Source organism: Portunus trituberculatus, chromosome 9 (assembly GCF_017591435.1).
Source record: "Portunus trituberculatus isolate SZX2019 chromosome 9, ASM1759143v1, whole genome shotgun sequence".
Classification (NCBI taxonomy): Eukaryota; Metazoa; Arthropoda; class Malacostraca; order Decapoda; family Portunidae; genus Portunus; species Portunus trituberculatus.
The window spans coordinates 6,555,001-6,582,500 of NC_059263.1; the positions used below are offsets into that span (position 1 = coordinate 6,555,001).

A 27,500-nucleotide genomic window follows, 5' to 3' on the forward strand; every position below is an offset into this window, starting at 1 on the left:
ACATACATACATACATACATACAGACAGACAGACACATAGAGACAGAAAGACAGAAAAAGAGAAAGAAAATGTTAAAGAAAGTAAAAGAAAAAGAAATGAAAAAAAGACAAACATACAAACAGTAAAATACATATAGAGATAAACAGACAAACAGACAGACAGACAGACAGGCAAATCAACAAAGGCAAAAATAAATAGAAAAACAAATTAACAATAAGAGAGACAGCCTTTAATTTTTCCAGCACCGTTCCCATCCCTCTTAATAATGCAGGAGTTAACCAGCAGCTTCACTCTTCATGACTTTCACATCTAGACTCGAAACAACTATCATTTTTACCATTTTATCTTATTCGTCTATCATAATTTTTTTTTATCTATCTACGGCTTCAACTATTCCTGCAGAGGACTTCAAAGACACCTGTGGAACTCAAATTAGCTTTCTTTTTAATGATTTCCTGTTAGAGTGAACTTTTTTTCCCTCTTTTCCTCCTTTGTTCTATTTATCCTTTCGTCTCTTTTATTTATTTATTTATTCATTCCTTTTCTTGAGAGAATTAATGAGTTTGTTTTTCTTTCAGCGTTCTTAATATCTGTGTCTTGGTGGATCAAGGGCAAGTATATACAAAAAGAAACTATTGAGACGAAACTAACAACAATAACAATAACAACAATGACAAGACATACTAATACTAATTAAGGAAAACTAATCACCTGTTCTGCAATCTCTTTAAAACCTCAATAATTGCACAGGTAACCTTCACACCTTACCAAACACAGGTACTTAAGGATATATGATAAGGAATAGTAGGAAAATTTTACCTCTATAATAAAGCTGAGAGAGAGAGAGAGAGAGAGAGAGAGAGAGAGAGAGAGAGAGAGAGAGAGAGAGAGAGAGAGAGAGAGAGAGAGAGAGAGAGAGAGAGAGAAAGACAGGTGGGGAGTGAAACCTAAATATATACATACCTGCGCAGCCTAAGTAATTCTCCAGGTGAGGTTAATTAGCACACAATAGACAGGTTCACTCAACACCTTGAAGGAACCACCACCACCACCACCACCACCACCAACACCACCAACACCACCACAACTGACATCACCAGTAATGCCACTCGCTCATGCACCACTATCGCCTCACCACTACTGTAATACTCTCACCCTTGACCTTATCATCACCACCATCACCACTATCTTCATCCACTATCATCATCACTACCCAGTACACAATCTTAAATTCATCACCACTGTACTTATATTTCTACTTTCAACACCTGCATCACCACTAGTAGACAGTCTTGCACTCATCACCACTGCACATGTATCTTTACTTTCAACATCTACACCACCACAAACACGAATACTGACTAAAAACTATCATCATAAACCTCACCACCACCACCATCACCACCACTACTACACCAAGACTCAACCTACATCACCACTAAGCACCACAATCATTAACACTGCCTAAAAACTTTCATCACAGCACCCCACAAACTTCACCACCACCATCACCAAACAGTAACCACACCTAACTTACTATACCGTCATCACCACCATCACCACCACCACCTTTAAACACCAAAATTTCTCAGTCACTCACGCACAGCTTATCTTCGCCATCACCCTAACAAAAAAGAAGAGATGGAGTAAATTTTTATTCCCTCTCAGGCGAAGACAAGCAGACACATTAAACTTAGTCTGGAGGCATTCTGAGGCACGGACACCAAAGCGTGTCAGTACTGGGACACATTTTTACCTTGAGATTTGTGTACAATTAGACCATTTCATTGACATTAGGAAGGGTCTATGGAGGTCAGAAGAGTAATGGCCACAGTCTTCACTATTCTAATCCCCCACATGAGTTTGTGAAGCTGTATAAAGTTACCATATAGTAACCAAAATGAATATGGAAATGCGTCATGGTACTGAAGGGGTTAATGATCTACAACGGTATACAAGAAGTCTCCTCCGAATATTAATGCGAGATATTGTTATGCGGGCAGCTGAGTAGTGAAGGTGGTGGTTCTATCTCAGGTTGACAAAAATACAAATAAAGTGTTCCTGGGTCAAGCTGAGATCTGTGTAGCATCTTCACTGTCTAAATGCGAGTTCGTGAGGGTTTTGAATTCCGATGAAAAAAAGTTGTTTTTTTTGTTTTCTTTCTTTCTTTCTTTCTTTCTTTCTTTTTTTTTTTTTTTTGCTGGTATAACGCCTTAATCTCTTCAGGACTATGCCGTTTTTTTTTCATATTAATCCTAGTTACTATTTGGTGATCTTATACAGCTTCAGAAACATATGTTGGAATTAGGATAGCAAAGACTCTGGCCACTAATCTTTTGACCTCCACAGACCCTTCCTAATGCAAATAAAATCGTCTAATCATACCCAAAAAATCAAGGTAAAAATGTGTCTCAGTACTGAAGGGGCTAATCTCTTCAATACCATCCCGTCTTTTCATATTCATTCTGCTTACTATTTGGTGATCTTATACAGCTTCAGAAACATATGTTGGGATTAGAATAGCAAAGACTGGCCATTAATCTTTTGACCTCCACAGACCCTTACTAACGCAAATAAAATCGTCTAATCATACCCAAAAAAATTCAAGGTAAAATGTTCCTCACTATTGAAGAGGTTAAAATAAAAAAAAAAGTTGATAAATGAGTAAATAAAATGGACTACTTAACTAGCTAAGAAATAAATAAATAAAAATAGATAAATAAATAATAACTAAGTAAAGAATGGAATCTATAATCGTTTACATGAATACTTGCAACTTCAATTATTTTCAAAGCCACCACTGATCTCAAAATAAGTGACTTTTCTTTTTCTTTCTTTCTTCCTTTCTTTTCACGTTTTCTCTACAGTGATTTAGTTGGAATATATTTTTTACTATTCGATTTCTACCTATCTCTTAGTCTATCTACTTATTTTATGGACTCTCTCTCTCTCTCTCTCTCTCTCTCTCTCTCTCTCTCTCTCTCTCTCTCTCTCTCTCTCTCTCTCTCTCTCTCTCTCTCTCTCTCTCTCTCTCTCCATTTGTCCCTCTAAGTTTGTTGTTCTTTCTATTTAATCTTTTTTTTTTCGTTTTGCTGTCCTATTTTTTTTTTTTTTCTATTTATAATCATTCCATCTCCTACTGTTTGCTTGTCTTCTATAATTTTCTTGGTCTGCTTAAGAAAATCTGGCCATTTTTGCTTCTCCACCTATCTATTTCTACAAGTCACATTTATTTAACAAGTATCAGTCATTTTCTTAACTAATCTCTCCATTTATTGCTGTTCTAACTCTATTTTCACAATCTCTATTTCTACAATCGTCTACTTTCTCTATTTTCTACAATCTACTTCTCCTGTCATTCTTATCTCTTTAACACTTACTGGTAGACAATTATTATCATTCTAACTCTATTTTTACATTCTCCATTTCTACAATCTTCTACTTTCTCTGTTTTTGCAATCCTCGACTTTTTCTATTTATACAGTCTACTTCTCCTGTCATTTTTATTTCCCTAACAGTTACTGGCAAACAATTATTACTTTTCTAACTCTATTTCTACACTTTCTCTTTCTACAATCCTCTACTTTCTCTATTTTCTACAATCTACTTTTCCTGTCATTCTTATCTCCTTAAGACTTGCTAGCACACACATACTTACTTCTCTATGTATCTTCCCTCTCCTATTTATTCTTTTATTTTTTTCAACACTGTCCAGTTCTATTACCTCATTTCCAAGCAGACACTTACCCACTGTCCTATCTTGTATCTTTGCTTTCCTGATAACTTAACGTTTTATTCTGCTGCATCTTAACCCCTTCAGTACCATGGCACGTTATCATATTCATTCTGCTATCATTTGGCCATCTTATACAGCTTCAGAAACTCATAAGAGGGATTAAATTAGTGAAGACTCTGGCCAGTACTCTTCTGACCTCTGTAGACCATTCTTAATGTTAACAAAATCGTGAAATTATACCCAAAACTCACGGTAAAAATGTGTCCCAGTACCGAAAGGGTTAAGACTTATTAGGAGAAACTTTCTTACTTGCTTTTGTGCCTTTAGCTTTTTCTGTGACATCTTAATACTTGCTGGCACAAATTTACTGTCATATGTACCTTTGTTTTCCTTTTCCTTTCTTTTTTTTCCTTTTCTTGTCCTATCAGCTCAACAATTACTCACTGTCCTATATATCTTTGTTTTCCTAATTTTCTGAAGTTTTCCTGTTTTATCACCTCAATATTTACTAGCAAACACTTACTGTCCTATCATTTAATTCTACTTTCCTAATTTCTTTTTACCTTTTTTCCCCTGTCACATCTTAAAACTTAATACTAAACACTTCCTTACTTGTCTGACGTATATTTGCTTTCATATTTTTTAAACTTTTCCTCTCCTATCTTAGCAAACACTTAATAACTGTCCTATTTTCTATTTCTACTTTCCTATTGTTTTAACTTTTTTGTTCCTGTTACATCTTTTAATTCATAGCAAATTTGCACTTTTTTACTATTATTTGCTTTCATATTTCTTTCAACTTTTCCTGTCCTATTTTGGCAAACATTTAATTACTGTCCTATATTTTTTTTCATTTCTACTTTCCTATTTTTTTTTTTTTTACTTTTTCTGTCACATCTTACAACTGATAGCAAACATTTTCTTGCCACCATTTGCTTTCATATTTCTTTTAATTTTTCCTGTCCTATTTTGGCAAACATTTAATTACTGTCCTATCACTTTCTTTATTTCTACTTTGCTATTTCTTGACTTAATACCAAATACTTTCTTACAACCCTATATATACTTGCTGTCATATTTTTCTTCATTTTTTTCTGTCCATATACTTAATTCCTGTCCTATCTTCTATTTCTATTTTCCTATATTTTTTGTTTATTTTTTTCCCTATCACATCTTGCAACTTAATATCAGAAACCTTCTTACTACCTGACATAACGTTGCTTTTATATTTTTCTTAACTTTTCCTGTCCTATCTTAACAAACACTTAATTACTGTCCTATCATCCATTTCTACTTTCCTATTTCTGTCCTATCTTAACAAACACTTAATTACTGTCCTATCATCCATTTCTGCTTTCCTATTTCTGTATTTTTTTCTCTCTATCACATCTTAAAACTTAATAGCAAACCTCTTTTTTACTATCTTACATATATTTGCTTTCATATTTTTCTTAACTTTTCCTGTCCTATCTTAACAAACACTTAATTACTGTCCTATCATCTATTTCTGCTTTCCTATTTTCTAACTTTTTTTCCCTCTCACATCTTACATCTTTCTCACTACCCTATGTACATTTGCTTTCCTATCTTTCCTATCATTTATTTCTGCAGTACCCATCTCTCCACTTTTTCCTCCAGCATCCCACACGAGCAGAGCAAAACACAGCAGCGTGATGAGGCAGCATAGGCAACACCTTGGGGCATGTTGCTGCATGTTACTGCGTAATATCATTGTTAATCCCTTGCTCTTTGTCTCACTCTCTCTCTCTCTCTCTGACTCTGACTAGCACAAAAACACCTGACGTTTATATATTTTCAGAGTCACGTATTTGATAATGATGCCTTCGCTTCCCCTTGTGTGACTGCCATGCACGCACTTTTCAAATATTAAATGGCAGTTCACAGCCTCGCTCGCCTCGTCGCATCTCCCTCACTCCCTCTTTTGAATTCTGAGCCTTAAAAAGATGTTAAGTAAGTCTCGTACTGTCTCTTGATTGTGTGTATCTGTAGTGCCTTTGCATATAGTAGGATGGGGTTGGTTAGTCTCTCTCTCTCTCTCTCTCTCTCTCTCTCTCTCTCTCTCTCTCTCTCTCTCTTCTAGGTCTTCCAACGGTGAAAAATAATGAGTTTGTAGCCCACTGAGTTTGTTTCTTTCAAGTGTTTTAATATGATGCTCTCTCTCTCTCTCTCTCTCTCCTAAGGTACTGATGAATTTATTGTATCTCCGTCTTTTTTTTCATATCTCCTGAAACTGCGGATAATCTCTCTCTCTCTCTCTCTCTCTCTCTCTCTCTCTCTCTCTCTCTCTCTCTCTCTCTAGACTACACACTAATGTATCATCTCTTTTTGTCTCTCTATATATCTTAAGTCCCCTCCTGTATCTCCCACTGTCTCTCTGTCTCTAAGAGTAGTAAAGAAGTAATGGGTTGTTTCTTTCTGTCTCTCTATATCTCTCTAAGTCTTCTGAGAATATTTGTGTCTCTCTCCTATTGTCTCTCTGTCTCCTTAGAATGTTATAAGCGGTGAAGTAATACACAATCTCCCCATATCTTTCTCCTGAGTTAAGAAATGATTATCTCTCACTGTTTCTCTTATTTCTCTACTTAGCTCCTTCAGTATACTGGGACACATTTCTACCTTGAGTTTTGTGTGTGATTAGACGATTTTATTTGCATTAGGAAGGGTCTACAGGGGGCGGAAGATTAATGGCCAGAGTCTTCACTATTCTAATCACCATATAAGTTTCTGAAGCTGTATAAAATCACCAAATAGTAACCAGAATTGATATTGAAACGCGACATGTTACTGAAGGGGTTAAGTCTTACCTACCTAAAAAAAATACTGAGTCTCTTAGTGCCTCTTCTTCAAGTGACCAAGAAATTATGGATTACGGATCTCTCACCGTCTCTTCATGTCTCTTAGGTTTCATCTCCCTGGATATATGGAGTCTAACACTTACTGTCCTACTCTCTCACTCCCTCTCTCTCAAGTGTTACAGCCTTAATTAAAAGTTATTCTCTCTCTCACTGCCTTTTTCTACCCTTCCTTAAATCTTGTGACATTTTCTGATAGACTGTTCCTACATTTTACTGTCCCTGTCTCTTTTAGGTTTCTTCAGGACAGTCATGATAAGGCAATATGTCTCAGCATCTCTCCCCACTCGCACTCACACGTCTTGTTTGTCTCCCTAGTGTGTTTGTTGTCTTGGGAGTAATGGGTCTGTGTCACGGTTCTTCAAAATAGGAGTTGGGAATTATACCTGGGTCGTGAGGTCTTGTTCAGTGGGTGGCCGAATTATAAACAGACATAGCATAGGAAAGTAAGAAAATAAAGGGTGATGGCATTAAAAAAAGATAAATAAATGGATAGAAATAAATAAATGAAAAAAAGAAGATATTTAGAAGATAATAAAAGATTGAGAGAAGTTAAAAATAAGTCCCTGTATGAAATCGATCCTCCTGTTTCCACCCTTTACAACGATAATACAGTAGAATTTAATACACTGGGAAATAAATACAAAATAAATAAATAAAATAAAAAGAATACATAAAAAAAGATAATAAGAGAAAGAGAAGTTGCAAGAAGTCCCTGTATGAAATATTTCCACCTTATACAATGATAGAATATAATTTAATAACAGAATAGAATAGGACAATAACTATATCAGCTAGAATAGAATTTAATACACTGAGAATGTAAATACCAGTAAACAAATGAATACGTAAATCAAATCAATATACAAATCAACTAATATACACACACACAAAAAAAAAAAAAAAAGATCTAGGAAAATTTGAATAACGAAAAAGGTCATTCATTTCCACCTTCATCAAAAAAGAGAGAGATTAAAAGAATAATATAAACGAATACCAATGAAAAACACGCATAAATCAACACAAACATTCAGATTAACAGATAAACAGGTAGATCACATCACCTCTACTTCATTTACCTGTCTACCACCACTGCCACCACCACCACAACACCACACACAGCTTCTCCACCTCCACCTCTAATCTGTGTTGGGATCTCACCTTGGGGTACAATATCACCCTCATCACCACCACCACACACACACACACACACACACACACACCCTCGCCACCTCCACCATTAATATGTGCTAGGATTCACTTTCGGGATCATCATCATCATCATCATCATCATCATCATCATCATCACCACCACCACGCCCTGATCTGCCCTACAATAAGTGATTCTATTGATATGATTTTTTTTTTATTTTATTTCTTCCTGGTTTATTTAAGGGAATGAAGACAAAGAGGAGAGAAGAAGCCTTTATTTGTCTGTCCCAAAATTTCAAGGGAAGGAAAAAAAAAGTGGAAATGTGAATAAAAGAAAATAATGTGTATACTTTTCTTTTATTTGTAAATGTACGTATGTCTGTCTTTTCTTTAATTTCTTCTTTTTTTTTCTTCAAATTTCTTGCCTTCCCTCTCCTTGTTCCACTCCTCCTCCTCCTCATCATCCTCCTCTTCCTCCGTCTCCTCCTCCTCCTCCTCCTCCTTTTCCTCCTCCTCCTCCGTCTCCTCCTCCATCTCCTCCTGTTCCTGTTCCTCCTCCTCCTCCTCCTCCTCCTCCTCAGTAACCTCCTCTTATCCTTCTATTTCACTAACAAACAAATATCCATCTCTTTACTTCTACACATTAACAAAAAAAACAAAAAACAAAAAAAGAAAAGAAGGACAGAGTATATTAAAGAAAGACGCAGAGTATATAAAAAAATAGAAAAAAGGTGAAAAAAAGAAGGGGAAAATAAGAAACCCAATATTCTTAGTCGTGAAAAACCTCAATTTGTAGAAAGCATGTGGCATTGTTTGTTTTGTTTTTTTTCTATTTTTCAAGTGATGGCAATAAAATAATTTAGATAACCTATTCAAGCATTAAGATGGTTTGCATGAGAGAGAGAGAGAGAGAGAGAGAGAGAGAGAGAGAGAGAGAGAGAGAGAGAGAGAGAGAGAATAATTTGGGCATAGTCGTCTCTCTCTCTCTCTCTCTCTCTCTCTCTCTCTCTCTCTCTCTCTCTCATTTAAGGCTTATAATTACCGCAGTTCGTAATGATTATCTCCTGGTAATTCTCGCCACGGAATGAACGAAAGGGGAAGGGGGGGGCAGGTTATGATACCCCCCTTTCTCTCTCTCTCTCTCTCTCTCTCTCTCTCTCTCTCTCTCTCTCTCTCTCTCTCTCTCTCTCTCTCTCTCATTAAATTCCTGACATCACATTTTTCTTTCGTATCATTCTTCTCCTTTCGTCCTTTCACCATCATCACCATCATCACCACCACCACCACCACCACCACCACCATCACCATCATTATACCAACACCCCTCACCATCACCATCATCACTAGTATATTCTTTTCCTTTTTGAGTCCATCACTGTACCCTGACTTCCTCCTCCTCCTCCTCCTCCTCCTCCTTCTCCTCCTCCTCCTCCTCCTCCTCCTCCTCCTTCTTCTCCACGTGTACATACCCGAGATCACAAAATGGCCGGGTGTGTGTATTTAAAATGGTCGCCGAATCAGGGAGGGAGTGGGAAGGGAGGGGTGGAGTGGGAGAGGGAAGGAGAGAGGAGGAGGAGGGAGGGAGGGAGGGAAGAGGGCCAGGCGATGAAGGGTTATGGTCAGGAGGGGAGGGAGGGAGGGTGGGAGGGAATGGTTGAGAGGGAAGGGGGAATAGCTGGTGTATATTTTATTGTGCCTCTATTACCGTGTGTGTGTGTGTGTGTGTGTGTGTGTGTGTGTGTGTGTGTGTGTGTGTGTGTGTGTGTGTGTGTGTGTGTGTGTGTGTGTGTGTTCCCGTTTTTTGTTGGTAATCATGAAAAGTGTTTGTACTCGTGATTACTGCTACAACACCACCGCCACCACCACTACCGCCACCACCACCACCAACAACAACATTAGTAAAAACAACATTAAAAGCCATGGCAATGATGATGATGACGACGATGATGGCGGTGAAAAAGATGATGGTGATGGTGATGATGATGATGATGATGATGATGATGATGATGATGGTGGTGGTGGTGGTGGTGATTTAAATATTTTTCCGATTAATGATTGAAATATTTCTTACTTTTGTGTATCATCTCTCTCTCTCTCTCTCTCTCTCTCTCTCTCTCTCTCTCTCTCTCTCTCTCTCTCTCTCAACTCATCACAAACATATGACAAAGCAAACACCAACAAGAACAACAACTACAAAACAGCAACAACACTAGAAGCAGTAACAACACCAGCAACAACACCACCACCATCACCACTCCGCCACAACAACACACCAAAACACCCATTATCATTATTATCACTATTATTATTATCATTGTTATTACTACCATTATTATTATTATTATTATTATTATTATTATTATCATTATCATTGTTGCTGTTGATAATGTTTAGTTATTGGTAGTAGTAGTAGTAGTAGTAGTAGTAGTAGTAGTAGTAGTAGTAGTAGTAGTAGTAGTAGTAGTAGTAGTAGTAGTAGTAGTAGTAGTAGTAGTAGTAGTAGAAGCAGTAGTAGTAGTAGTAGAAGAGGAGAAGAAGAAGAAAAATAAGAAGAAGAAGAAGAAAAAAGAAAAAAGAAAAGAAGAGAAACGAGAAGAAGAAATAGAAGAAGAAGAAGAAGAAGAAGAAGAAGAAGAAGAAGAAGAAGAAGAAGAAGAAGAAGAAGAGAGAAGAGAAGAGAAGAGAAGAGAAGAGAAGAGAAGAAAGGAGAAGAACAACAACAAAAAGACAGAAAAAGAAAAAAACGAATGACATAACATTAACAGTAGTAGTAGTAGTAGTAGTAGTAGTAGTAGTAGTAGTAGTAAGAGGATCACTGGGCAAGGGCAACATAAATAAAAAAAAAAAAAAAGCTCTCAAAGCATGTTTCCATAAAAGGCAGACAAAATAACTAAGAAACACAGGATAAGAGAGAGAGAGAGAGAGAGAGAGAGAGAGAGAGAGAGAGAGAGAGAGAGAGAGAGAGCAAAGATAGTAAGCTTAGTTTAATTGGTTTCATCACCGATCTATTTTTATACTGTCTACCTGATTCCCTCTCTCTCTCTCTCTCTCTCTCTCTCTCTCTCTCTCTCTCTCTCTCTCTCTCTCACACACACACACACACACACACACACACACACACACACACACACAATCAAAACAATCTACGAACATAGATAAACACCGCTACATTTTTTTTTTTTTTTCGGGGGGCAAAGTTTCCCGAACAACAAGTGCACGTCACGACATTAGAATCATTAATGAGAGTTAATTAACCTACAGCAACAACACAACACCCCGCCCCTTTCACCTGTGCTACCGGATGACAGGTGCGACGCTGTTACCTGGCTGGCTGGCTGGCCCTCATTTGGCTCACTCACCTGCCCTGACACCTCAATACAAAATGGACGAAAGGTTTCTAGATCGACTCAGATACACAAACACACAGGTAGACGGAGTGACAAGTGAATAAAGACTGTGTTTCGGTAATTGTTCCTCTGTGTGTGTGTGTGTGTGTGTGTGTGTGTGTGTGTGTGTGTGTGTGTGTGTGTGTGTGTGTGTATTATAATTATTGTCTATTGTTCGTGTTGTTATGGTAATTAGTGTTGTATTTCTGTTATTGAGGAGGAGGAGGAGGAGGAGGAGGAGGAGGAGGAGGAGGAGGAGGAGAAGGAGGAGGAGGAGGAGGAAGAAGAAGAAGAAGAAGAAGAAGAAGAAGAAGAAGAAGAAGAAGAAGAAGAAGAAGAAGAAGAAGAAGAAGAAGAAGAAGAAGAAGAAGAAGAAGAAGAAGAAGAAGAAGAAGAGGAGGAGGAGGAGGAGGAGGAGGAGGAGGAGGAGGAGGAGGAGGAGGAGGAGGAGGAGGAGAATGACAACAAGACTCTCTCCTCATGAAGCAAACCTAAAGAAGCACCACCATATTTTTGTTCTTCCATACAATTTGTTTTGGTGACACGTTGCATTTCTTTTACAATTTCTTCAGCTTTTACTTAACATCACTGGAAGAAAGGATCCTGTTGTCTTGGTTTATTGCCCCCACCCCCCGTTTTTTTTTTTTTAGAGAGAGAGAGAGAGAGAGAGAGAGAGAGAGAGAGAGAGAGAGAGAGAGAGAGAGAGAGAGAGAGAGAGAGAGAGAGAGAGAGAGAGAGAGAGAGAGAGAGAGAGAGAGAGAGAGAGAGAGAGAGAGAGAGAGAGAGTTTATATCCTTCTTTCTTTCAGTTCTTTCTTTGAGGGGAGGGAAGAGGTGAAGGCATGGAAGGTGGAGGAAGGCAGGACACTTTTTAGATAAGATAAACCACACTTACACCCAGACCATCTTTATGAATGTATTTCCCTCCTATACCCACACACACATACACAAACACACCTAAGCATACAGTGACCTATAGGAAAACCCACACCAACTCCCACACTAACCCCATCACCAAGCCCACACCAAGCCCTCATAATCACCAGGGTTAGCACAATGACAGGCAAACAGCGAGTGGAAGCTAATGGATAGGTAGACAGAAATAAGGTATAATCAGCAGACAACATCCACCGGCCTCTAATAAACCCCCTCCGTCTCCTCCTTCTCCTTCTGCAGTGCCGCGTCGAGAGAGTCTGGCTGTGTGACCGGGATTTCCACACACCTGTTCGCCACCTCCAGGAAACACGGAGATAGAAAAAAGGGAAATGAAAGGAGCAGGTGTTTCTTTGCTGTCATTATTGTATCTGACCCTTTGCTTGTTTCTCCCTTTCGTTTTCTTTTCTTTGATTTATGTTTCGTGGTGTGTGTGTGTGTGTGTGTGTGTGTGTGTGTGTGTGTGTGTGTGTGTGTGTGTGTGTGTGTGTGTGTGTGTGTGTGTGTGTGTGTGTGTGTGTGTGTGTGTGTGTGTGTGTGTTTGGAAGGTTAATAAATGAAAAGTTACGTTTTTGGGGAATGAAAGAAGCAAAAAGCAAAAAAAAAAAAGTTTGGTGGTCATTTTTCCATCCAAACCTTTCCTTCCTTCTGTCTTTCATTTTTTTTTTTTCCACGTTTCTTTCTTGGAATAAAATTATGATGACAGGAAATACAAACACGCAAGTTACATGTTGAAAATTGAAGGAGCGAGAAATAGAAAATAGTGGTTGGTAATCATTATTCTATCAAAAATTCCACCATCTTACCTCTCTCTCTCTCTCTCTCTCTCTCTTGTGTCTTCAAAAAAAGTCTTAAGATTCAGGTTTGGAGACTAAATATGGAGAAACTCGGCAGTTAATGTTGAAATAATGAAAAGAAGGGAGAGAGTAGTTACCATTATTTATTTCCATCCTATCCCTTCCTTTTCTTTTTTCCCTTTTTTTCCCCTGTGTCTCTTTCTTAAAAAAAAAATAATGATAGTTTGAGGAGTAAATACAAAAAAAGAAGTTGAAATGAAGGGAGAAAAGAAGGGAGAGGTATTAGTTACTATTATTTATTCCATCCTATCCCTTCCTTTTCTTTTTTTTTTTTTCCTTTTTCCCTTGTGTCTGTCTTCCAAAAAATAATGATAGTTTGGGGAATAAAATACAAAAAAAAAAAAGTTGAAATGAAGAAGGGCAGATATCAGTTACCATAATTTATTCCAATCTATCCTTCCTTTTTTTTTTTCCTTTTTTTCCCTTGTGCCTCTGTGTTAGAAAAAATAATGATAGTTTGGGGAATAAATAAAAAAAAAAAAAAAAATGAAATGAAGGGGGGCAGATATCAGTTACCATCATTTATTCCAATCCATCCCTTCCTTTTCTTTTCTTTTTTTTTTTTCCTTGAGTCTCTGTTAGAAAAAAATGATAGTTTGGAAAATTAAAAAAAAAAAAAACGAGATTGAAATGAAGGGAGGCAAATATCAGTTACCATCATTTATTGCATCCTATCCCTTCTTTTTCTTTTTCCCTTCATTCCCTTGTGTCTCTGTCTTCCCACCCCCAAAAAAAAAAAAAATAATGATAGTTTGGCGAATAAACACGAAGAACAACAAACCATTTACATGTTGAAAATGAAAGAAGCGAGAGATATATTGGCTGGCATCATTATCTCATCAAAACCTTTTCTCTTTTTCTTCCTTTCTATCTTTTTTTTTTTTCTTTCCTCGTGTCTCTGTCTTGGAGAAAAATGGTGATTCAAGTTTGGTGAGCAAATACAAATAAACACGCCAGTTACACGGTGAGAAATGACAGGAGGGAGAAATATTGGTTGGCAGTCATTATTCTATCCAAACGTCTCTGTCTCTGTCTCTCTCTCTCTCTCTCTCTCTAAGAATATTTGCTCCACCTCCCTCTATCTTTTCGTTTTCTTTTTCTCGTCGCGGTGTTTCTGTCCTCGAACAAAATTTTGGTAATTCAAGTTACATTGTGAGAAAGTAAATCCATAATGGAGTGAGAGACTTTAGTGCTATTATTGAATCTAAGTTTTTTTTTTTCTATTTCTGTTTTGGGAATGAAATATCGAATGACGTCAGTAAGTTATCACGTTGGTGGTGGTGAGTCAACAGGTAGCTCTGAAAGATTAGATAAATTTATGGACGGGGATGATAGATGGAATTAAGTAGTTTTGTTCATACAGGGACCGCCACGTGTAGGCCTATCACCTTGCAGCTTCCCTCTTTTCTTATGTTTCACCCCCTTCAGTGCTATGACGCGTTTTCATATTCATTCTGGTTACTATTTGGTGATTTTATAAAGCTTCTTATGTAGGGATTAAAATAGTGAAGACTCTGGCCATTAATCTTCTCCATAAACCCTTGCTAATGTGAATAAAATCGTCTAACCACACTCAAACTCATGGTAAAAAATGCGTCCCAGTACTGAAGGGGTTAAGTGAAGTGAGATAAACACGTCACTTACATGTATAACAGGAAAGAAGCGAGGAGGTGTCAGTTGGGTGTTAATACTCTATTCAAGCTTGTCTTTCTTTTTTTTCCTTCATTTTCTTTCACTGTCTTGGAAAAAGAAGTGAAGTCGATCCCAATTCAAGTTTGGAAAATGAATACAAATCAACACGACAGGTGAGTCTCGGGGAAACAAGACACGAGAGGCGCTGGTTGGCTGTCACCTCTCCATCGCAGCTTTTTATATTGTTTTTCTTTCTCGGGGTTGGAAAAAAAGAAATCAAGTTTGGAAAATAAACAAAAACAGGTGAATCTCACGAACAAAAGACACGAGAGGCGCTGCTTGACTGTCCCTTCTCGAGCCAAGCTTCTTATATTATTATTCTTTTTCTGTCTCAAAATAAAAAAAAATATCAAGTTTGGAAAAATGAATAAACAAAAGCAGGTGAATCTCAGGAACAAAAGACACAAGAGGCGCTGGTTGACTGTCACCACTCGACCTAAGCTTCTTATATTATTTTTCTTTTGGTCTTAAAAAAAAAAAAATCTAGTTTGGAATAATAAATAGAAACACGGCAGGTGAATCTGTGGCATGAAAGGAGTGGCAGGTGCCGGTTGTCTGTCATCATGCCACCCTGACTTTTGTTTTCTTTCTCTTTTCCAATATCTCTGCCATCGAACAAAATGACTATTGGAATTTGGAAAGTGATTGAAGATAAACACGCCAGGTGGACCAAGGAAATGAAAGGGAGGCGCAGGAGTCGCTGGTCGTCTGCCATTATTGTGATTCATTTGCTTATCGAACTTGAGAAATTTTTTGATGTGGAAATGGGAATGAGGAAAAAAAAAGTTGAGTATCAGGTAACTTTTTTTTTTTTATTTAGTGTCATTCTTGAAAACTAACGTGAGGATTGACTCTTGAAGGTGCGTGTGGTTTGTGATCTGCATTTAGTTCTTCAGTGAGTCCTCATCATTTTGTACAAAGAATCATCAGAAAAAATCCACGGCATTTCTGAAAACCTCCGATTATTTTGTGAATTTTGGAACTGTGTATGTGTCTGGCTTGTTGCTCACACATATTCATAAAAACTAAAGGTCATCATTACTTTGTTCAAAGAAATCAACACACAACAACGAAATTCCTTAGATAAATACAAGGAAACACCATTATTTCACCTCAATTTTCCCACTAGAAACAACATTTTAGGTCAGGAAACTTTGGAAACACGTGAAAGGTTAGACAGACCAGAAAGAGCGCCAGTGAGTGCCACAGACAAGAATGATCCACGCCAGTTCCAGAGAGTGCCACAGACAATAATGACCCTCACAAGTGCCAGCGATCAGTCTCATTAGTGCCTCAGACCACCACACTAGCAGTTCCTACGCCCATCACCTCACCAAGGATCCAGAAACACGAGTGCCACCTTTGCTGCCACACTTGTCTCAGATGCATCAAGAGATTTTTAAGAATTATATCAGGAAAAAATAAAAAGTCATGAATTGCAAGTCAGATTGAAGTAATGAAAAAATTAATGTCAAGCCAGGAAATGACATAAGAAAACAAAATAAATAAATAGACGGAAGATAACGTTGAGGTTGCAGTAAAAGAAAAGGAAAAAAAAAAAGTCGATTCCAGGTCAGATTGAAATGATAATGAAAAAAAAATAAATAATGGCAAACCTAGAAAAATGAAATACAATAAATAAATAAAATGACGAATGAATGAGTAAAGGATAATGTTGAAGCTGCAATAAAAGAAAAGGAAAAAAAAAATCCATTCCAGGTCAGATTGAAATAACAATAAAAAAAGAATAATAACTTTAGAAAATGAAAAAAAAAGAATACATGAATAAACAAAAGATAATGCTAAGGTTACAGTAAAAAAAAAAAAAACTCCTCAATAATGAAAAATAAATAAGCCGAAAAATAAATAAGAGAAGCAAAATAGATAAAGATGATAATGTTGAGGTTACAATAACAGAAAAGACAATAAATGACCTTACAAATATCCTGAAACAGACAATAATACAAGTGCTACACCTGTTGCCACAAATTGACACCTGAGCCGCCTCGCTTACCTGGTGGTGCGGATCAGGTGAGTCGAGGTGGTGATCAGCTGTCCGCGTCCTGCCTTCATTGCCTCCGCTCACTCACTGCCTGTAGGAAGAGAGAGAGAGAGAGAGAGGGGGGGACAATTAGTACATAAATTCATAGTAAGTTGATGTAATAATGTTAATCCTATTTTTTGTTTGGTTTCTGTACAATTTTTTCCCCTTTTCCCTATTTTGTTAAGGTTCTGTAATTTTTTTCTTATTTTTCTATTGTTTTTTTTTATTTTCGTCTTTTCTTTTTAGGTTATTGTAATATTTTTTTTTTCTTTTCGCCCTTTTTTCTGAATTTGTTGCAGTTTTCTTTTTCTTTTTTTTCTTTTTCTCTTCTTTTCCTAACGCAATTTTACTATTTCTTCCTTTTATTCCTGTTCCTCCTATTTGAGAGAGAGAGAGAGAGAGAGAGAGAGAGAGAGAGAGAGAGAGAGAGAGAGAGAGAGAGAGAGAGAGAGAGAGAGAGAGAGAGAGAGAGAGAGAGACAACCTTATCTAAAAATCTCTGTCTGGACCTCCTGTCGTCTCACCTGCTCACTCCTCCATCACCACCACCACCACCACCACGAAGCCCAGACCTCCTCTAATAAGTCTGTCTGTCTCATGGCCCCCTCCCCCCACCTCCAATGCCCCCCAACACCTCCCTGCCTCCACACCACACAGGAATCTTGAGCCCATTTTCTGAAACTCCTCTGTGCCTCACCTCTACTACAGTCTGTCAACTCTAAAATGGCTCCTGGATTTAAGACATATTTTAGCTTATTGTTAACGTAATTGATGTGGATAATACTTGTTTTCTGTTGATCGACGCACTTATTTCAAGGACAGCTCACGGTTTTCCTCAAGATCTGACAACCACGCATTCCCTGGGGCACCATTCCAACCGAGACCCAGGAGCCACTTTAGAGTATAGACAGACTACAGCTAAAGTGACGTGGATTTTTAAGAGTACTTTTGCGGTTCTAGTGACAGATAAACATGACTACTACACTTTTAACATAAGGAGGTGACAGATAGACACGATTTCTACGTTATTAACAGGAGCAAGAGTGTAGAAAACCCGGCTAATCATCTCTGAGGCCTTGTAAAATTATCGTGGTGTTTCTAAAAGTGATCAGACCTCGAGACAGGGTTTTCAAGAGAGGGTTTATGGTTCTAGTGACAGATAAACACAGCTCCTACGCTATTAACAGGAGGAAGAGTCTTGAGAATCCGGCCAATCATCTCTGTGGCCTTTAAAACTTGTCGTCGTGAACAAGAGTGTTACTGAAAGGGAATCATAGTCACATCTCAAGTAACACCGGGTTTTCAAGGGTGTTTTTACGGTTTTAGGGACAGATAGCATGACTCCTACGCTCTTAACAGAAGGAGTAGTCTTGAGAACCCCACCAACCATCTCTGTGGCCTTTCAAAACCCGTGATAAGCAAAAGTGTTTCTAAAAGCGGTTAGATCTCAAGACTGGGTTTTCAAGGATGTGTTTACGGTTTTAGGGACAGATAGCATGACTCCTACGCTTTTAATAGCACGAGTAGTCTAAGAACTCGGCTAATCACCTCTGTGGCCTTTTACAAACTGTCGTAGTGAGGCAAAGTGTTTCTAAGAGCAGGTGATACTCACGTTTAGATCTCGAAACTGGGTCTTCAAGGATGTTTTCACGATTTTAGTGACAGATAAGCATGGTTCCTACGCTTTTAATAGAAGGACTCAGCTAATCATCTCTGTGGCCTTTTAAAATTGTTGTAGTGAGATAAGAAGTTCCTAAAAGCTGTTAGATCTTGAGACTGTTTTTTCAAGGATGTTTTTTACGGTTTTAGTGACAAATAAATACGACTTCTACACTTTTAACAGAAGGAAGTGTCTTGAGAACCCGGTCAATCATCTCTGTGACCTTTTGAAATTATTATGGTGAGCAAAAGTTCCCAAAAGTGAGTCATAGTTACATCTTAAGTAACATCGGGTTTTCAAGGATGTTTTTACGGTTCTAGTGACAGATTAACACAAGCGCTACGTTTTTAACAGAAGGAAGTGTCTTGAAAACCCAGCCAATCATCTCTGTGCCCTTTTAAAATTGTCGTGGTGAGGTAAAATGTTTCTAAAAGCATTAATCTCGAAATTGTGTTTTCAAGAGTGTTTTTGAGGTTCTAGTGACAGATAAACATGATTTCTACACTTTTAACAAAAGCGTGGCCTTTCAGAATTGTCGTCGTGAGCAAAAGTGTCTCTGAAAGCGAGTTCTAGTCACACTTCAAGTAACATCGGGTTTTCAAGGGTGTTTTTACGGTTCGAGTGACAGATAAACATGAGCCCAGAAGGAATAGTCTTGAGAACCCAGCCAATCATCTCTGTGACCTTTCAAAATTGTCATGGTGAGGTAAAATGTTTCTGAAAGCCGTTAGATTTCGAGACTAGGTTTTCAAGGATGCTTTTTACGATTCTAGTGACAGATAAACATGACTCCTACACCTTTTAACAGAAGGAAGAGTCTTGAGGACCCACCTAACCATCTCTGTGATCTTTTAAAACTGTCGTAGTGAGGCAAAACATTTCTAAAAGCTGTTAGATCTCGAGACCGTATTTTCAATGGTGTTTTTAAGCTTCTAGTGACAGGTAAACAGGAACTCCTACACTTTTTAACAGAAGGAAGAGTCTTGAGAACCCACCTAACCATCTTTGTGGCCATTTAAAACTGTCATAGCGAGGCAGAGTGTTTCTAAAAGCGAGTCCTGCAGTCACATCTCAAGTAACACACCAATTCACCTCCCGGATCCAAACTAGAATGTGAGTCTAGCAGTGGTCAGGCTTCGTAAGGAACATCAGTGTGTAAGTACAGGGACATGTGAGACTGAACCGGCAGCCATTTTGAAGACACAGAGAGAGAGAGAGAGAGAGAGAGAGAGAGAGAGAGAGAGAGAGAGAGAGAGAGAGAGAGAGAGAGAGAGAGAGAGAGAGAGAGAGAGAGAGAGAGAGAGAGAGAGAGAGAGAGAATACATACACTCAGCCAGGCAAAAATATACAATCATCACATTTACATACATAACAGATCTATACAGCACACACACACACACACACACACACACACACACACACACACGATGATTGACAGAGATAATAAGACAGCCAGTTATACAGACAATACATGTGAAAACTAATACTAAATTAATGTTTTGTGTAGATATTAGTGTGGTGGTGGTCGTGGTGGTGGTGGTGGTGGTGGTTTTAATTAAGTTCTCATAACGAAGAAGAAGAAGAAGAAGAAGAAGAAGAAGAAGAAGAAGAAGATGATGATGATGATGATGATGATGATAAAGATGATGATGATGAAGAAGAAAAGAAAGAAAGAAGAAGATGAGGAAGAAGGAAAACAAAACTAAGTTACTAACTATAACAAAAGATATGAAGGAGGAGGAGAAGAAGAAGAAGAAGAAGAAGAAGAAGAAGAAGAAGAAGAAGAAGAAGAAGAAGAAGAAGAAGAAGAAGAAGAAGAAGAAGAAGAAGAAGAAGAAGAAGAAGAAGAAGAAGAAGAAGAAGAAGAAGAGGAGGAGGAGGAGGAGGAGGAGGAGGAGGAGGAGGAGGAGGAGGAGGAGGAGGAGGAGGAGGAGGAGGAGGACAAAAATAGAAACTCCCTCCCCTAATATGAGATGACACACACACACACACGCACACACATACACAAAAAAGACAGACAGACAGACAGACAAACACATCCCCCCCACCCCAGCACCACCACACCACCAAGCACCCCATAAGTGCCAACCCTGCCCCACCCACTCCTCCTCTCCCTGCCCCTTCCACCCCCTCAGCGTAAGACGAAACCAAAGCTAGGAGGTGAATCCCCCTCCGGACCCCCACCCCCCCATCATCACAGTTGTCCTCTCTCGTCTGGCCAGTGTCTAGAGAGAGAGAGAGAGAGAGAGAGAGAGAGAGAGAGAGAGAGAGAGAGAGAGAGAGAGAGAGAGAGAGAGAGAGAGAGAGAGAGAGAGAGAGAGAGAGAGAGAGAGAGAGAGAGAGAGAGAATGTTGCAAATTAGATAGATAGAAAAATAATGGATGAAAGATTACTATTATCACTATCATTACTGCCATCATCATCATCATCATCATCATCATCATCATCAATAAAGTAAATAAAGATAAGGATAAAATAATCACTTTTCAATTTCTTTTTCCCAGTTTTCAATCAGGAATCTTTATTAATATTTACTACAAGAACAACAACAGCAGCAATGACAACAACAACAACAACAACAACAACAACAACAACAAAGACAACACTTCCTTCCTTCCTTCCTTCCTTCCTTTCCCTCTACATACTTTTTCTTCATACAGTTTTCCTACAAGAACAACAACAGCAGCACTAACAACAATAGCAATAACAACAACAACAACAACAAGAGCACTTATATATTCTTCTTTCCATCTTTCCTTCCTTCCTTCCTTTCCCTATACATATTTTTGCTTCATAGTTTTCCTACAAGAACAACAGCAGCAGCAGCAGCAGCAACAACAACAATAACAATAATAACAACAACAACAACAAAACAGCACATATCTTCTACTTCTTTCCATCCTTCCTTCCTTCCTTCCTTTCCTTTACATACTTTTGCTTCATACAGTTTTCCTACAAGAACAACAACTGCAACAACAAAAACAACAACACTTCTTCCACATCTTCTACTTCCTTTCTTCCTTTTTTTTTTCTCTCTACATAATTTTGCTTCATACAGTTTCCCCAGAGACTCGTTTCATCAGAGTTGGAATTTTAAAAAGTCAACAAATTTTCAATCCCAAGTTTTCTTTCTTATTTGGTAATGGACACGTGTTCATTACTTAGAGGAGACACATTATGCATCAACTAAATATTCTTTACAGTTTAATGGAAAGGTGCATATTAATATTTACTGATATTCACCTTTAAACAAAATTTGGAAAGTATAGAAACACATTATTGATTGATATTTTTTTACCCATGGCTGGCCCTCTCTCCTACATAGAAAAATTAAATAAATAAATAAACTTTCTACATCAACATTCTCCTTCTACTCTGAAATAATGTAATTTTGAATGAAACATATTACCAAAAATCTTTCTTTCTTTCCGAGTGTAACCTTAAGAAACAGGATAAAAAAATGTTCAAACTCATTACTTTCATCTAACAACATAGATATTCTTCTCATTTAAAGGAAACACTTAACCCTTCACTACTATGACGCGTTTTCATATTCACTCTGCTTACTATTTAGTGATTTTATACAGTATACAGCTTCAGAAACTCGCATGGGAATTAAAATAGTGAAGACTGTGGCCACTAATATTCTGACCTCCATAGACCATTCCTAATGTCAATAAAATCATCAAATCATAACCAAACTCATGGTAAAAATGAGTCCCAGTACTGAAGGAGTTAAAAGAGACACTTAACCCCTTCACTGCTATGACGCGTTTTCATATTCATTCTGCTTACTACTTGGTGATTTTATACAGCTTCAGAAACTTATGAGGGGATTAAAATAGTAAAGACTGTGGCCATTAATCTTCTGACCTCCATAGACCCTTCCTAATGTCAATCAAATGGCCTAATATACCTAAACTAATAGTAAAAATGCGTCCGGTACAGAGGGATTAATTAGTACATAATATAGTCTCTTGAATAGGGCCAATGTGTACAGAATATCAAGCTTTATCCATACATGACACAGCACTACGCCAGGCAGATATCTCCTCTCTCTTATCGCCTCTTTCCTGCTGGTGAGGGCGCGGTGTCCACCCTCACCAGCACTGCTCTCTGCTCTCACCACTGACCAGACTCCACTACTCGCTTCCTCTCGTGAGTCATGGAGGCAGATTTCTCTTTCCTGACACGTTCCCATCTCTCTATAGGGACTGTTTACCTTTTCTGACAACCACGTTCATGACACTGTTGTTTGAATTGATACACGCTTGACACCTTGACCGCGACACCTTGAACACTTTGATAAGCCATCACACTAAGACTTCAATGACTGGAATTGATATTTATTTGTTTAGAAGCTTACTAACTTGGGGGAGTGTTTTAGGTCAGAAGCTTACGAAACGAGTGAGGAACAGCCATACTGCCTTCTATTTTATTTCATTATCTTTTTTTTATATAGTACAGATTTCATTGCTTTTGAAAATGTCTTCTTCATTATTTTTTTTTTGTCATTGTGTGTGTGTGTGTGTGTGTGTGTGTGTGTGTGTGTGTGTGTGTGTGTGTGTGTGTGTGTGTGTGTGTGTGTGTGTTCATGTCCTGTACACATATGCTATCAACTACACCTACATACACCATTACTACTACTACTACTACTACTACTACTACTACTACTACTGCCACTGCCACTACCACTACTACTACTACTACTACTACTACCTACTACTATACCACAATAATGAAAAAAGCATGAAACAAAGAAAATAATGAAAACCGGAAGAGGAAGTAAAAAAAACGATACAGCGGAGAGGAGGAGGAGGAGGAGGAGGAGGAGGAGGAGGAGGAGGAGGAGGAGGAGGAGGAGGAGGAGGAGGAGGAGAAGGAGGAGAAGAAGGAGGAGGAGGAGTTCTGGTGCCAAAAATAGCATTAGTGTCGCCTGGAGTGTCCGTCTGTCTGCCTGCCTGCCTGTCTGTCTGTCTGTCTGTCTGTCCCTGTCTCTGTAACCGTATCACTAGCAAGGCGTGGTGTCCTCCTGGCAACACACACACACACACACACACACACACACACACACACACACACACACACACACACACACACACACACACAGATCTTGACTTTCACATGAATCACCCGACACTATTCTTTCTTCCCCCATTCTCTCTCTCTCTCTCTCTCTCTCTCTCTCTCTCTCTCTCTCTCTCTCTCTCTCTCTCTCTCTCTCTCTCTTCACACCTGTCCACTTGTCTCCTCCTGTGCTAGCTAATTACCTGTCTTTTAATTGCCTCTAGGTCTAATTTAACCCTTTGATCTTCTCTTTTCTAGCTAGAGAGAGAGAGAGAGAGAGAGAGAGAGAGAGAGAGAGAGAGAGAGAGAGAGAGAGAGAGAGATCAGTGTCAGACTACAAACGCAAGAATTAACGAGGGAAGAAACGAAACCAAAAGCTGAGGATTAGAAGTGTGTGTGTGTGTGTGTGTGTGTGTGTGTGTGTGTGTGTGTGTGTGTGTGTGTGTGTGTGTGTGTGTGTGTGTGTGTGTGTGTGTGTGTGTGTGTGTGTGTGTGTGTGTGTGTGTGTGTGTAAATCACCTTTTCTTTTCTTATCTTTTTCATGAACATGTACACAATACTCGTACGTCTCTCTCTCTCTCTCTCTCTCTCTCTCTCTCTCTCTCTCTCTCTCTCTCTCTCTCTCTCTCTCTCTCTCTCTCTCTCCACATTGTCGTTATTCTATGTTATCTTATGAACGAAACCAAGTAATACCAGCACACCAGTACAAAACAAGGATTTCCCCACTTACACATTAAATCCTCATCTTTGTGTTCCTCCCATCGAAAAAATTAAATAAATGAGTACAGATGAATACATATAAATGCTAATTAGAAGGAAGTTTACATAAATGAACAAAAGCTTCAATAAATACAAGACATTTCTTCCTGTATCACCGGATATTGTAAGGTTTATGACTTGAGAACCGGAAAATGTTAGTTTTTTTTTTCTTTTCTTTTTTTTTTTTTTAACGATGGATTACTAACTGAACATTCCCTCAACACTCTTCTCTGTGAACTCTCTATTACGTCGAGGAAAAAAAAAAAAAGGAGTTCCAGAAGATACATTAAAAAAAAAAAGTTATTTGTAGATGCATTCAAAAATAACACTGATCATTGCTTCTCTCAACACTGCTCCCTGTGATCTCTCTTACGTTAAAAAAAAAAAGGAGTTATTTGTAGGAGATACTAGGAAAATATCATTCGTAGCTTCTTTCAATACTTTTCACTGTGACTTCTCTTTCTTACGTAAAAAAAAAAATTATAATAATAAATAAAAATAAAGGAGTTATTTGTAGGAGATACATGCAAAATATCATTATTAGCTTCTCTCATCCCTCTTCATTGTGATCTCCCTTTGTTACGTTCAAAAAGAGTTATTTGTAGACGACGCATGCAAAATAACACTGATCATGGCTTCTCTCAATAGTCTTCAGGAGTTATTTGTAGGAGATAGATGCAAAATAACATTCTTAGCTTCTTCTCTCAATAGTCTTCACTGTGTTACGTTGAAAACAAGGAGTTATTTGCAAAAGGTACATAAAAATAACAGATTCATTTTTTTTTTCTAGAGTTTGAGTATTTCAGTTATTTCCAGGATTTTTTTTAGTATTTTAAGAGTCTGCGGTGTCAAAAGAAATCCGTGGCTGAAAAGTTTGGTTCGTGCTAATGAGAAGAAAATAATGAAATGGAACTATTTGTTGACTCTCGTACAAAAAAGAAAGAAAAAAGTAGGGATAGAAATTTGTAAGAGTTTATGGGGAAGAAGTAATGTATGTGAAAACTCCTTATGGAAAAACAGAAAAATGTACTGAACTATTTAAAATATTATCATATAAAATCAAGGCTAAATACTGAAGGTAGTACTTATGAGAGGAAAATTAAATAATGTAAAGCAATTTCATGAGAATCTTATAAAAATGAGGGAATAAAACGTTACAATTAATTATGAAAAAAAAAAAACTAATGTAACAAAACTATTTAAAAGACTCGTAAAAAATGCAAAAAAAAAAAAAAGATAAATTGCAACTGCCAATAGGAAACACAAATCTGAGAGAGGAAGTGTTAAGCTATTGGCTGTTTTCATTTATCTTGTATTAGCAGGTATACTGGGAGCCATTTTCCTTCACCACACCGTCGCTGCGGCACACACCACGCGGCCCGGGCAGGTAAGGCGGCCAGGTGCGCGGTCAAGGTGCAACTGCGACAATGGGCCCCCTTCCACATACCTTTGGGGATAAAGGGGGGGGACGCTCCCTCCACAAAATTTACAACAGCAACGGTCTTCCTTACACCCCTTGCACTTCATACCACTGCCCCTTACCCCCCATTAATACCACTCTGCCCCTGCTCTCCCTACCCCCTCTCCCTCTCTCCCCCCTTATTCCTCACTGTCCCCTGCACTTCACTCCCTGCATCCCTACAGTTCTATTCTTCCTTTTTTTCGGTTTTCACGTCCGGGTTCCTTAATCTATCAGGGCTGGAATGGCGACACTGAGGGACTTAGCATACCTACACTTCTATACACTCTAAATCCCTCTCCCCATCTCCCTCTTCCCCCCATCACCTCCACCATTCCCTGCTGATAGTGTCCCTACAAAACTTGAGATTCCTATAGCAGAGTTGAGGTTGACGGAGTAACTGAACGCAGGAAGCAATAGAGGTGTGTTTCAGTGGCCAAGTTACCTGCTAATTATGATCCGTATTCAGAAACGCTTTGGTCTCTCACCACGACTATTTTCCAAGGCCACAGAGATGATCAGCGGGGTTTTCAAGAGTGTTTCTCCAGTTGATAATGTAGAAATCTTGTCACTCTGCCTCTAGAACCATAAAAAAAAACTTAAAAACTCGTGTAAATTTTAATAAAGCCTTTTTGAAATAGTGGAGGTGAAGCACAATGTTTGAGAATACGAGGCTTATTTCCACTGTCTTTCGTGCTTCCTCTCAGTAAGTCATTTGATCTGGTAACAGTCTTCTTGTACAATGTCTTCATAAATTCTTTCCATATTAGAGAGGAGAGGCTGTGGGGAGAAGAGAACGTAGAGGAGGTGAGGTACTAGTTACAGTTAATAGATTCGTAGCAGATCAGGTAGTTAATACAATAGATTGATAGATTTCTTGCAGATCAGAGTTAAGATTGATATGAAAAACTAAACGTAGAGAAAGTGAGCGGGAACAAGTTACAAGATTTACAGTTAATAAATTCGTGACAGATAAGATAGATAAAAAAAAAAAGTTCATAGATATGTAGGTAATAGATTCATAGTATGTCAGATATGAGACTGACATACGTAAAAGCTGAACGGAGAGGTTAGTGGGAAAAAGTTATTAGAGTCGCAGTTAATAGATTCATAGCAGCTAAAAGGTTCAGATCATATAGTTAATTGATTAGAGAAGTAATAGATTCACAGCAAGTCAGAATTGAGAGAAGGATGAAAACTGAATGTAGAGATGAGTGGGAACAAGTTACGAGATCCACAGTTAACAGATTCATGGGAGTTAATTGGATCAGAGCAGATAGGCAATAGAGTCACAGCAAATCAGAATTGAGAGAGTAGAGCAGTGAAAGAGCCCAACACTTGACACACTAACCATAAGACCATTAACCCCTTCAGTACTACGACGCGTTTCCATATTTTTTTTCTGCTAACTATTTGATGATTTTATACAGCTTCAGAAACTTATGTTGGGGATTAAAATATTGAAGATTGCGGCCATTAATCATAGACCTTTCCTAGAGTCAATAAAATGATCTAATCGTACACAAATCTCAAGGTAAAAAAGTGTCCCAGTATTGAAGGGGTTAATGGCAGTTAATAGGTTCAGAAAAAAAAATAGGTAAAAGGTTCACAGCAAGTCAGAATTGAGAGAGTAGAACGGTGAAAGGTTTAAGACTTGACACACTAACCATAAGACCATTAACCTCTTCACTATCATATGACGCGTTTCCATATTTCTGCTTACTATTTGATGATTTTATACAGCTTCAGAAACTTATGTTGGGAATTAAAATAGTGTAAACTCTGGCCATTAAACTTCTGACCCCCACAGTCCTAATGTCAACAGAATGGTCTAATTGTACACAAATCACAAGGTAAAAAAAATAAATAAAAAAAAGTGTCCA

The 27,500-nt window shown here is 38.2% G+C and overlaps 1 long non-coding RNA gene across 1 annotated transcript in view; it reads right to left on the bottom strand.

Moving 5' to 3' along the window:
• LOC123501436 overlaps positions 1-27,500 on the bottom strand; it is a 60,958-nt gene that overhangs the window by 4,449 nt on the left and 29,009 nt on the right. The window contains exon 2 of the long non-coding RNA XR_006673637.1: positions 16,644-16,722. This is a non-coding gene — a long non-coding RNA (uncharacterized LOC123501436). The remainder of the gene's footprint in view (positions 1-16,643; positions 16,723-27,500) is intronic.